At 40.4% G+C, this 13,314-nt stretch overlaps 1 protein-coding gene and 1 pseudogene across 1 annotated transcript in view; both read right to left on the bottom strand.

The window, feature by feature from the left end:
• The window catches only part of TMEM132D (transmembrane protein 132D), a 1,611,777-nt gene that overhangs the window by 598,521 nt on the left and 999,942 nt on the right, over positions 1 to 13,314 (bottom strand). The window lies entirely within an intron of this gene.
• On the bottom strand, positions 1,928 to 2,945 carry LOC141060719 (polymerase delta-interacting protein 3 pseudogene; annotated as a pseudogene).

The following is a 13,314-nucleotide window of genomic DNA, read 5'->3' as shown; positions in this document are numbered from 1 at the left end:
ATGTATGTATTGTATGAATGTATTGTATGTAGTATGTATGTAGTATATATGTGGTATGTATGTAGCATGTAGTATGTATGTAGCATGCATGTAGCATGCAGTATGTATGTAGCATGCATGTAGTATATATGTAGTATGTATGTAGCATGTAGCATGTAGTATGTAGTATGTATGTAGTATGTATGTGGTATGTATGTAGCATGTAGTATGTATGTAGTATGTATGTAGTATGTATGTGGTATGTATGTAGCATGTAGTATGTATGTAGCATGCATGTAGTATGTATGTAGTATGTATGTAGCATGTAGTATGTATGTAGCATGCATGTAGTATGTATGTAGTATGTATGTAGTATGTATGTGGTATGTATGTAGCATGTAGTATGTATGTAGCATGCATGTAGTATATATGTGTTATGTATGTAGCATGCATGTAGTATGTATGTAGTATGTATGTAGCATGCATGTAGTATGTATGTAGTATATATGTGGTATGTATGTAGTATGTATGTAGTATGTATGTAGCATGTAGTATGTATGTAGCATGCATGCAGTATATATGTAGTATGTATGTAGCATGTAGTATGTATGTAGCATGCATGTAGTATATATGTAGTATGTATGTAGCATGTAGTATGTATGTAGCATGCATGTAGTATGTATGTAGCATGCATGTAGTATGTATGTGGTATGTATGTAGCATGTAGTATGTATGTAGCATGCATGTAGTATATATGTGTTATGTATGTAGCATGCATGTAGTATGTATATAGTATGTATGTAGTATGTATGTGGTATGTATGTAGCATGCATGTAGTATGTATGTAGTATATATGTGGTATGTATGTAGTATGTATGTAGTATGTATGTAGCATGCAGTATGTATGTAGCATGCATGTAGTATATATGTAGTATGTATGTAGTATGTATGTAGCATGCATGTAGTATATATGTAGTATGTATGTAGCATGTAGTATGTATGTAGCATGCATGTAGTATGTATGTAGTATGTATGTAGTATTTTTTTTTTTTTAACATTTAACACATTAGCCGGATGATGGGACTACTACTGTCCCATCATTGGCTAATGTGTCAATCACTGTCATGGTAGCAGGCATCGCCAGATGGGACTTATAGTCCCATCGGACGATGCTTGCACAGACCCCCGGACATCAGCACAGCCCCCCGGCAGGCCGGCACAGCCCCCCAGCAGGCCGGTACAGACCCCCACAGGGTGCACAGACCACCGGCAGGCCGGCACAGCCCCCCGGCAGGCCGGTACAGACCCCGGGCAGTCCACACAGCCCCCCGGCAGGCCGGCAGAGACCCCCGGAAGGCCCGAAATGACGGCGCATCATGATGCGCACACACCGCGCATCATGATGACGTCATTTCGGCTGTCAATCAACTTTGAACTTCCGATTCCGATGCCGACTTCCGATATTGAAAAAATATCGGAATTCCGATACAGCAAGTATCGGCCGATACCCGATACTTGCGGTATCGGAATGCTCAACACTATTGAAGACATTTAAAAAAGTTATTCATTTATTTAGCCTCCCTTGACAGAACAGTAGAACCGTAATCATGCTTTTTCACAATGCTAGAGCAAGGGGGAAATGAAAATCCTTGAGGCAATAATGCAACTGCCCCACAACGAAGGTGAACTGTACTACAATGCTGAGAACAGGATAAATTGTCCAATGTCTGATGCCAGACTCCTTCAAACATCAACTACCTGCTGGTGATCATCAGCGCTAAACTAAAACCAAGAAGATAAATGTATGTTTTTTTTAAGGAGTCTCTGGGCCCATAAGTGAATTGTGAAGCTCTCTTATTACAGTCTCCAAGTTGTGTCGGTGTCATAAAAACCTAATCTGAAATGCAGGTAGTTGGATGACTGCTGATGACCCTGAGGATTTAAACAGTGCTTTTAAAATAGTGTCAGGATCAACTTCAGGTGAAGGATTTTAAGGAACACTGGAGGAAGAGAAGGTTGTGTTTCTTGTAGATTCACCTTCCTTCTTTGATGGGATGTCACTTAATCTTAGAATTATGGGCTGGTCTGATGTTATCACACTACCATTCAAAGGAAGATTGAAGTTCATTGGTTGTCCATCTAGGTATCTGTTGTTGTACTTTTTGTAGGTACCAACTGCATCTAACTTTCTTACAAGGACAACCTCATCAACTCTGTTACTCAACAAGCAGGTGCGTTTCAAGGCACCACAGGCACATTAAAGCTACACGATATCTTCCTCTGGGACTCTTGGATGCTAATTATCAATGGTCACTTTTTGGCCTTCTAAAGGGCTAAAGATGGACTCTTTTGGAGTGGGCCCAACTGATGAACTGGCCTCCTTTGTGACAAGTGTCCATGACATGTTGGTTAGAGCCTTTGTGTGCAATAAAGGTGTTGAAATCTCGCCCTAACTAAACATGGGAGCTGTGTATGCCTCATTCTGTACCACTTTAGTAAGAGGTAAAGTTTGACCAGGAGAAAATGAATTTCCAGACATTCACGGTCTTTTTTGAACATTGTTGGCAGCTGTGATCTTCATCTTCTTGGTGGGGATGTGTGAAAGTTCCAAGTGGTCAGCAATACCATCATAGTTCATATCTTGTAAAGAGGAAATCTGTTGTTTCGCAGGGTCGTGGTTATGTAAGTTTATTGGCATTCTTTTAACAGTGTTACACCGGAACAAATAGTTTTCGGCTGTGAAATTTGGATATTCTTGGTAATATAATATGTATAAAGAACCTTGTAACATAGTAACATAGTTATTAAGGTTGAAGGGAGACTTTAAGTCCATCTAGTTCAACCCATATCCTATCCTAACTTGCCCTAACATGTTGATCCAGAGGAAGGCAAAAAAAACCCATGTGGCAACAGTAAGCTTCACATTGGGGAAAAAAATTCCTTCCCGACTCCACATACGGCAATCAGACTAGCTCCCTGGATCAACGCAATATTAAGGAGACTAGTGTATATACCCTGTAATATTATACTTTTCAAGAAAGGCATCCAGTCCCTTCTTAAATTTTAGTAGTGAATCACTCATTACAACATCATATGGCAGAGAGTTCCATAGTCTCACTGCTCTTACAGATGTTAACACAGGTGTGTTAATAGTTACGGCCGGTGCACTCTTCTTTAAACTTAGTTTTTCATGAGCATCCATCAGTTTGTTTGGTTTTCCTCCAACACTGATCTGCTGCTTTCTAGAATTAAGCATCTCACAAGCATCTTGCACTTTACCCTTTATACGGACATGTGCATCTTTGGCAACCTATTTCTCACAGACATCTTTTAGGCTGAGCTTCATACATGCATCTGTTACACCTATCTTCTAACGGGCATCAAACGCATTATAATAATTGGTGGTGGGTAAATGAGTAATCATTGTAGGCTGGATCCTGGATCTCATACCTCCCATAGCCCCCCTGTTAATATTCCTGCACGTTACCATTCCTGCCATCACCATGCCCCTTTTCCTGATCACTTCATCCAACGACTTGTCCGCCATATTTATGCTAAAAACCTGCACCTTCCCAGAAGCAACTGTGTAGGAAACCACGTTATTGTTTTCAAGGGTGTTTGATGCCTGCTAAAAAAAGTTTACACACTATGTTGATGTCTACCCCCCAGGGAGAAAGGTTTGACAAATGTTTGTCAGCCCATACTAAAGCATATGGGCGTTACAAGTATAGGAGACCCACTCCTTTTTAATGGGAAAAAAAATTTATGAGGCCCTCCTCCACACTTATTCCAAGGGGGATTGGGGTGCTTGCAAATTTGGGGCAGGCCTTGCATTCACTTTATGGGCAAACTTTCTGGGAGTCCAAAAATCATAATAATGGGAACTTTGGTTTCCTGTGGCCCTCCAGTACGTTGGATCAAAGGGTTATTGGGGTATGTGTAACTTTGTGGCAAGGCAGGCCTTGCATTCAATGCATAGGCTAGCAGTATTCCAGTACCAATTGAAAAATAATGGGAACTTTGGTTTCATATGGCCATCCAGGATGTTCTGATCCAAGTGTTATTGGTGTGCATGTAACTTTGGGGAAAGGCAGGCCTTGCATTCAATGCATAGGCTAACAGTATTCCAGTACCAATTGAAAAATAATGGGAAATTTGGTTTCATGTGGTCATCCAGGATGTCTGGTCCAAGTGTTATTGAGGTGCGTGTAACTTTGGGGCAGGGCAGGCCTTGCATTCACTTCATGGGCAAACTTTTCTGGGAGTACAAACTCATAATAATGGGAATTTTGGTTTAATGTGGCCATCCAGTACGTTAGTTCAAAGGGTTATTGGGGTGCATGTAACTTTGGGGCAAGACAGGCCTTGCAGTCAATGCATAGGCTAACAGTATGGCAGTACCAAATGAAAAATAATGGGAACTTTGGTTTCATGTGGCCATCCAGGACATCTGGTAAAAGTGTTTTTGGAGTGCATGTAACTTTTTGGTAAGGCAGGCCTTGCATTAAATGCATAGGCAAACACTATGGGAAACCCATTTTATTATAATAGGAACATTTTTTTATGAGGCCCTCCTGTATGTCTCATCAAAGGGGTATTTGGGTGCGTCCTAATTTTTGGCAGCCCAGCCACTCACTGCATAGGAACAACAAAAATAGCCAGCTTATGGCTCTCTAAGAAAAGTGAGGGCCAACTGCTGAGCCTATAAAAATAGAGTTTGCGACTTTCAGAGTCCGTCCTTCATAAATGAAACAGGATGTGCCTGATGATGTGTCATAGTCCACATGGCCAGCTAAGGTTGTTAAATGTTAAAATGGCATTTCCCAGTGAATGCATTTGTATTGGTTGAAAGCAATGCTACAGTGGGAAAATGCATCAAAAACGCTAAGTGTGAACATAGCCCAAGTGGTGGAGGAACATTGTTCTTTTGAGTTAATTAATTTGCCTTACATACAAAATCATTACCCTGGAAAGGATATTCCTTAACATATTTCCCAGGAAAATCCATTTTGATTTTGTTTTTGTATGTTTTAGTGTGCGCCTGTAAAAGTGTCGTAATACTCTGACAACATTGTTCACAGCTGTGAACTGGGAGTCAGAAATGCTTCCGGGGGTATTACCCATGATGTTCCCATGGCATTTGAGCACTCTTCCCATTAATTTGAAACATTTTTAGACCCTAAAATGGCCCCCTGGGGGGGATCGTGGCAAAAATGCTCTGTTTTCCCATAGACATTGGGCTCGTTGCTCGGGTCGAGCACCTGAGCATTCCAATTTGCTCGACCCGAGCTTTTTAATGCTCGCCCATCACTAGCCATGACCTGACAGCACAGTCAGCACAGTAATAAGTAATTAACTAAATGAATAGTGGAAAAGTTGCTGACTGTTTATTGATGACCTCAACTACATCTAGGTTGTCGCAGTGAAATCTCACCTTCCTATCCCAATAATTGTTCTGCAAATCTTTCAAACCACAAAAATAGGAATCAGTTACAATAAAACTACATTTCCTAAGCGTTTTGCAGCCTACCACACCACTGACCACCGTTCAGTAAATCACTACCCACAACAATTAAAACCAAAACCTGCCAGTGCTGCTGCATGTGTGACTATCCAGATCAAAATTTTAAATAGGCGCACCTATCCATACTGACCTACCACTGAATTCCTTTAAAACCTCTTCAACCTATATTATTGATGGTGCTGGAGCTTCCAATTCAAAAAAAGCTCTGCCCATCTGAATAATTTGGCATGTAAAGTTTAATTTTCCTAGCAATGATCCCTAAAATGACTGGAGGCTCTTTAATTTAATTTTACCCTGTAATCTAGCTTTCTACACTACAGTCAATAAATAAAAATTCTTGTCTTTGGACAATATACGGTATATTCCTACATTCCAAACTATCAATCAGAACATCTACAATAGCAAACAACATAGACAGACCCTCTGTTTTTTTCCACAGCTAACCTCCCAAAAATTTTCTGAATTGTCAATAACGGTAAATACACCAACTGATGAATAAAAACTCATGTAGGTTCTGAAGGATCGACTGCACACTGACTTCCTTCTTTACTGTCCACTCCAAAAAAAGTGCTAAACATTTAAAAAAAGAACATAAAATTGTGCACTGCATTGGAAAACACACATCAACAAAATATTCCCCCTACTACTGACAACTCAAGAGATAAAAATCTACAGAATGCACCAGTAAAAGATAACATGCCGCTTCAATGTTTATTTTCTTCAATAGTGCAGTTTTACCAAATTTTGTCAATCAAATTACCTCCACATCAAAGAAAGTATGACGCAAAGGTGTTAACCAATGCAACCAATCGCTTAGCTTAAGAGGACAGATGATTAATCACCCTAAACGGTTTAGGCTCCTTCTTTAGGATGACTCCCTAAAGACAAAACCCTTAAATCACAGAGTTGTTAACCTAGGAACGGACCCTTCATCTACCCTAGCTCAACCTCTCTTGCCAGATCTTGCAAAACTACTTGAGGACAAGCTAATGCTGACCACAAGTTACGTGGCCAAAATAATAAAGGGTCAGGCTTACATGGAGCTCTAAAACCCTTTGTGAAACTCTCCCTCCACAGCTGTGTCCCTTCTCTAGCTGGGTATTTTCTTGACTACTTTTTGGCTCAGTTTGAAGAGCCAAAATGTTGCACAAGCATGGGTGAATAAAGACCACTTTTTTACACTCTCTGACATCTTGAATGCTGCATTATTTAGCAGTGTGGGTAGTTTCTTAGAAATCCCAAAATCTCTAAACCTTAAGTGGTGCTTTCTCCTTTTAGCTTAACTGTCCAATTGCCAGCCTGTAGCGTTTAACACAGTTTGAGGAGCCATGTGTTCTAATATAAAATGTGCATTTGTTTTAATACTTGCACACTGCTACAAACATACACTGATTCTCATTGGACTTGACAGCCAATTCTAACTACTAATGACAGTATGGCTGTTTCTGAATGGTGAGTTACATGGAAAGAGCTGAGTAAGCACATGAGGTGCCATCATAATCCTCATTCACAATACAATATCTTTGTAATCGCATCATGTCAAGACGAAATACCTTGTGAAGATGAAATTGCTCATTATTACAAAGTTAAGCCATTCTATGGACACTTGGTAAGCCTTAGCAAAGGAAGCAAAAATGTGCCAAACAATGCTCGGGTGCTTTCTCACCAATAACAGTTGCCAATATAGTGAATTGGCAAATGCATGAGGAATAAGGTAGTACCACCTTTTTTCCTACCCCTCTCTCCTAGTCTTCCCAGACCTGCTGCAATCCAAATTATAGCAATCCTGTAAAATTACTCTATTAACCTGCAGACGTTGGGTTCATTTTTTTTTTATTTAAGTGGTGAAAAAATGCAGACATTTGTAAAAAAAAAAACTGTTGCTTCTGTTGCCATTTTCCAAAACCTATAACATTTTCAGTTTTTGTGGTATGGGGCTGTGTGACGACTTATTTGTTGCACCCTATGCTGACATTTTTATTGATACCATTTTAAGGTACATATGTGCAGAGAGAAGGCCTCTAAGTAGCCCACATTCTAGTTCATGGGGGGCCCGAACATCCAGTGTCCACAATGCTGTCATGTGCATGACAGTCTGGCAAACACTGCCTCTGATCAGTGGTAAAATCATTACTGCTGGTAAGACAGCCACATGAACTCACAGCAGTGATCGGAGGTAAAAAGTTTACCTGTGGTCACTGGCGTCTGATGGGACTACTACTCCCATCAGTCTACACCTGATGCCACTAATGACAGTGACAGTGAAAGCAGGCATCGGCTGATGGGAGTATTCATCAGCCTGCATCTGCACTCTAAGTACATAATTAAAAAAAGCTATATTTTTGATAACCAGCCAGGCAAAACTGAAAGCAGGCTGCAACTCTCAGCTGCCAGCATTAGCTAAGCTGGTTATCAAGAATAGAGGGGTCCCCATGACATAGTTTTAAATTATTTTGCAACCCTTACCAGCCTGAGAATTTAAGCCCCCGGCTGCCTGCTTTAGCTTGGCTGGTTGTCCAAAAAGGGGGGACTCCCTGCCATTTTTTAATATTATTTATTTAAATCATTTCAAAAAATGGCGTTGGGACATCGCTATTTTTGATAACCAGCCATGCTAACTCTGACAGCTGAGCGTTGCAACCGACAGCTGTCAGTTTTCTCTGACTGGTTATCAAAAATACAGGGAAAAATCTTTATTTAGAGTGCATTGACTGGAGGTAAAACTTTATAACTGTGGTCACAGCTGCACAAATGACAGCAAGGGAACCGCAGCTGTCTGACCGATGGTAAGATCAGAGGCAATGTTTGCTGCTGTCAGGTACATGACAGCATGAGAAACACTCGAGTTTGGGGTGCTGAACCCGAACAGTAACTTTACGGTTCAGCTCACCCATCTCTATTAACCACTGTTCCATGTTTTTGTTATTTGTGGATAATGGCTCTCACTGTCATTTTCTGGAGTCCCAAAGCTTGAGAAATGGCTTTATAATCTTTTCCAGACTGATAGATCTCAATTACTTTGTTTCTCATTTGTTCCAGAATTTCTTTGCATCACGGCATGATGTCTAGCTTTTGAGGATCTTTTGAGGATCTTCACTTTGTTAGGCAGGTCCTATTTAAGTGATTTCTTGATAAACCACAGTCAATTTATGGTTTTAATGAGGGTGGGCAATTAATTCTTCATACAGGTTTGGGTTTCTTTTTTTCCTTAATAATAAAGATCTTCATTTAAAAACTGCATTTTGTGTTTGTGTCATCTTTGTCTGATATTTAACTCCTTAGTAACAGAGCCAACTTGGTACTTAATGACCAAGCACTTTTTTAAAATTCTGACCACTGCCAATTTATGTGGTTATAGCTCTGGAAAGCTTCAATGTATCCCACTGATTCTGAGATTGCTTTCGCTTGACATATTGTACTTCATGTTAGTGATAACATTTCTTTGATATAAATTTCATTTACAGTGCTGTGCAAATTAATTGGGACAAAGCATTTTTTTATGTAAAATCGTAAGTTGGTTACCAGTCAGTGATTCAAACCACGTTTAACTGCTTTGAACAGTTGTGCGTGCCTGTTCAAAGCAATTAAAACTGGTTTGAATCACAGACTGGTAACCAACTTATGATTTTACTTAAAAAAATGCCTTGTCCCAATTAATTTGCACAACACTGTATTTATGAAAAAAATGGAAATTTGGCAAAAATTTTGAAAATTTTGCAATTTTCAAACTTTTAATTTTTGTACATTTAAATCAGAGTGGTGTTACACAAAATAGTTAATAAAAAAAACCATTTCCCAAATGTCTAGTTTACATTAGCACAATTTTGGAAACATAATTTTTTTTGTTAGGCCTTTATAATGGTTAAAAGTTGACCAGCGATTTCTTATTTTTCCAACCAAATTTACAAAACCATTTTTTTAGGGACTACCTAACATTTAAAGGGAGTTTGGGAGGTCAATATAACAGAAAATACCCAAAAGTGACACCATTCTAAAAACTACACCCCTCAAGGTGTGCAAAACCACGTTCAAGAAGTTTATTATCCCTTCAGGTGCTTCACAAGAACTAAAGCAATGTGCAAGGGAAAATGAACATTTTACTTTTTTCACAAAAAATTTACTTTGAAACCAATTTTTTTTATTTTCACAAAGGTATCAGGAGAAAATGGACCACAAATTTTGTTGTGCAAGTTCTCCTGAGTACACAGATGCCCCATATGTGGGGAAAAGCCACTGTTTGGGTGCATGTCAGGGCTCAGAAGGGAGGGAGCACCCGTTTGACTTTGAATGCAAAATTGGCTGGAATCAATGATGGTACCATGTCACGTTTGGAGACCCCATGCTGTACTTAAACAGTGGAAACCCCCAATTCTAGCTACTTCCCTAACCCCAACACACTCCTAACCCTAATTCCAACCCTAACCATATCCCTAACACCAAACCCTAACCCCAACACACCACTAACCCTAATCCCAACCCTAACCATATCCCTAACCAATATCCTAACTCTAATCCCAACGATAACCATAACCCTAACCACAAACCTAACCCTAACACACCCCTAACCCTAATCCAAACCCTGTATGTAATTCCAACCGTAGCCCGAACCCTAACTTTAGCCACAGCGTAACTCTAACTTTAGCCCAAACCCTAATCCTAACTTTATCCCCAACCCTAACCTTAGCCGAACTCACTTTAGCCCAACTCACTTTAGCTCAACTCTAGCCCTAATGGGAAAATAGAAATAAATACATTTATTTTATTTTATTGTTTTTACCTAACTAAGGGGGCGATAAGGGGGGTGTATTTACTGTTTCTTTATTTTGATCACTGTGATAGGGTCTAGCTGGGGATCGGCCGGCAGATCTCATGACGGGGACTTCATGGATGTTTGCAGGGAAAAAGGAGGTACCGGGGGAGATCGGGGGACCCTATTTCTCTCTCCTCTAATGTGCGATGACATCAGAGAAGAGAGAAATGAAATGGAAATATTACTTTTTTGTGGTCATCGTTATACTGTTAATAACAGCGATCGCAACACCGGGTCAGTAAAAACTGACCCGACTTAAGTTCTCTGGGGTCTCAGCTACCTCCAGTAGCCAAGGCCCTGGAGAAATTCTGACTCTTATTCTTCAGTGCTGTCAAAAAGTGGCGCTGTGGTTTAAATACCCTTAACTTCCGTCTCTTACTATACACCAATCACTAAGAAAAATGGGTTATGATGCCCATTTTTTCTTAAGTTGGCTTCATTTACCAGTATCTAAAAGGGACTCAGGTGGCACTGTCCCATTTATATTCAAGACTGTCCCAGTTAATGGACTTCAAAAAGGGTGAACGCATGAAAATGTGCCCTAGAACATGTGTCTCTGATATATTTTGTATCTTTGGGTGGATTAGGACCAGTTTTTAAAATGCCTTGTGAGTGGCCATTTATGTTATGGAGGTATAGTCTAGCAATTTTCCCATGGAAATCTTCAATCGAAAAATGAAACACAAAGGGCTAAGGTGCATCCTATAATTTTTCTTTTTTTTTATCAAACTTTCCTTCTGTTTCTGACATTCTTAATTCCTTGGGCCAAGATCGAGTATTTGGGGAAACTCATTCTTGGTAAACCAACATAGCTTTCTTATTACGACAGCCCATTTAAAGAGGATATCCGGGACTTTAGAAAAAAAGGCTTGCAGGTGCTAATAGAGGCAACTACCTGTCTTTTGTACCCAGTGCCAGTTGTTGACTGCTCCTGCCAGAGATTCATCTACTCCTTTTCAACACAGCAGCAGTTTCTCTTCCTGCTCACACGGCGGGACTATTGGTGTCATGTTGATTGACAGCCAGCTTCTGCTGCATAATTGGGGGAAAAAGGTTGTCAATCAGCATGATGTCAGTAGTTCCACACTTTCAGCTGGAAGCGAAACTGCTTCTCTGTGGCCAGGAAGTAGCTAAATCTCTGACAGGAGTGGTCAATGATCGGCACCAAGTACAACAGGCAGGTAGTTGCCACTGTTAGGAACTACATGCCTTGTTTTTAAAAGTAGTTGATATCCTCTTTAAAACTGTTTTAAGGGCAACTGTTTATTGATTATTTTCTATGAAAAAAGAAAGGCTGCCATGAACCGCTGAATACAGAATTTTGCTTGTATTCAACCTACATGCCTATTATTTTGCTTAAGAATCTATATTATTTTTCATCCAGAATTGTTTTGGTACCTTAATTAACTTTAAGAGCTGCACTTTAATGTATTTCCTTGGAGATGCGTGGGTTTGCATTATTCAGCAAACGTGCATCTTCACTTTCTCACAGGCCTTTTAGCTGTATTCTATATGTTAGTAAATATTTCCCTAGTTTAATTAACTAAGAGTATCAGTGTGGATGTCTCTATTTTGTTTTCGTAGCATGTCTTTAATGCTAACTTAGCAATAATCAAAGGGAAAACTACATTTGTGCCTGGATCTTTGCTGTGCAATAACAATTACCCATACTGTTTTTGATGGATGAACTATTTCCAATGCCAAGTGTGGACAGTATTGACATAACTTTGGGATGAGTTTTACTGTTAGGTGAGAAAATAACATCCCAAAAGGCAGCTTTCTCTTGCAAGTGCTACTTTTAGTGATTACTGCTGCTTGTTCTATTCTACACCAGCACTTCTGGAGAACAAAATAAAAGCACTTTAGACTATGGAAAGCACATTCAAAAAGGTTTTGCTGGTTAAGAAAGAGCTGGAGAGAAACATTGCTGGGGCATTTTAGGAGCCAATAGGGGTTAATAATTATGGGTTTGAATTACTTAGGTGTGCAGAAAAGCTGATTAGGAGATCCTTTAAAAGAAGTAGTAAAGGTTGTGGTACCCGCTTTGGTGCAAAGCTGCTAGTGCCACAGGTTATCCATGCTGCATTCACAACCTGAGAGGATAAGAAAGTTCTGAACAAGATGGAGGCCCTGCATGAAAGTATTTGGGTCATGGCAGCTACCTTCAACCCTGAATAGACTTAAGGCCCCGTTACACATAACGATGTCCCAGCGATCCCACCAACGATCCGACATGGATGGGATCACTGGGACAACGTTAGACAGCCCCTCCAGTGATCAGGACCAGTGAGCAAGCTGGTTTCCAATGTAAACATTGTCTATCTAAGAGCCGCGCAGCTCTTGGATACCCGCTGTTTACCTTGGAAACCAGCGTGCACGCTGATATCTAAGGTAAACAGCGGGTTTCTAAGAGCCGCACGGCTCTTAGATAACCCATGTTTACGTTGGAAACCAGAGTGCAGCGTCGCTGATTGCTGGTCTCTCGCTGCCACACGCAGGGATGTGTGCTGGCCAGCGGGAAACCAGCAATCAAAAAATGGCCCAGGACGATAGTGCACGATCAGCGATACCCAGCAGGGGGGCAAGTCACTGATCCCTGTCACACACAGTGATCTTGCTGGCGAGATCGCTGTGGCGTCACAAATCAGCGATCTCGCTAGCCGATCTCCTTGCTCCAAATCAAGCTACCTGGTCAAGGTCTCCTGAGTGTCCCATTCCTGAAGACTCTCCATGGGTTCAACACAGCACAAAAAGCCTTTCCATGGACCTTCAGTGCAAGGTGAGTCACTGCTGCTATACTGGAACCTTCCTCTGCATTGGGAGGGATTCTTTTAAACTTTGCAGCTTGTGTAGAGAGAAGGTAGATCTAATTTCATTCTATTGCAATGTTGTGGTGGCCAAGAAACCGTAAATATGGCATTTTTATTTAATTAATTAAATCAGTCATTTGGATTAATTTATTTTAGATTTTGATAGATTAGACTTTCACAAATGCAGAAAT

Source organism: Dendrobates tinctorius, unplaced genomic scaffold, assembly GCF_039654945.1.
Source record: "Dendrobates tinctorius isolate UK_male_01 unplaced genomic scaffold, ASM3965494v1 ptg000243l, whole genome shotgun sequence".
In the NCBI taxonomy this organism is placed as follows: Eukaryota; Metazoa; Chordata; class Amphibia; order Anura; family Dendrobatidae; genus Dendrobates; species Dendrobates tinctorius.
This window is presented reverse-complemented; position numbering and strand designations above follow the sequence as displayed.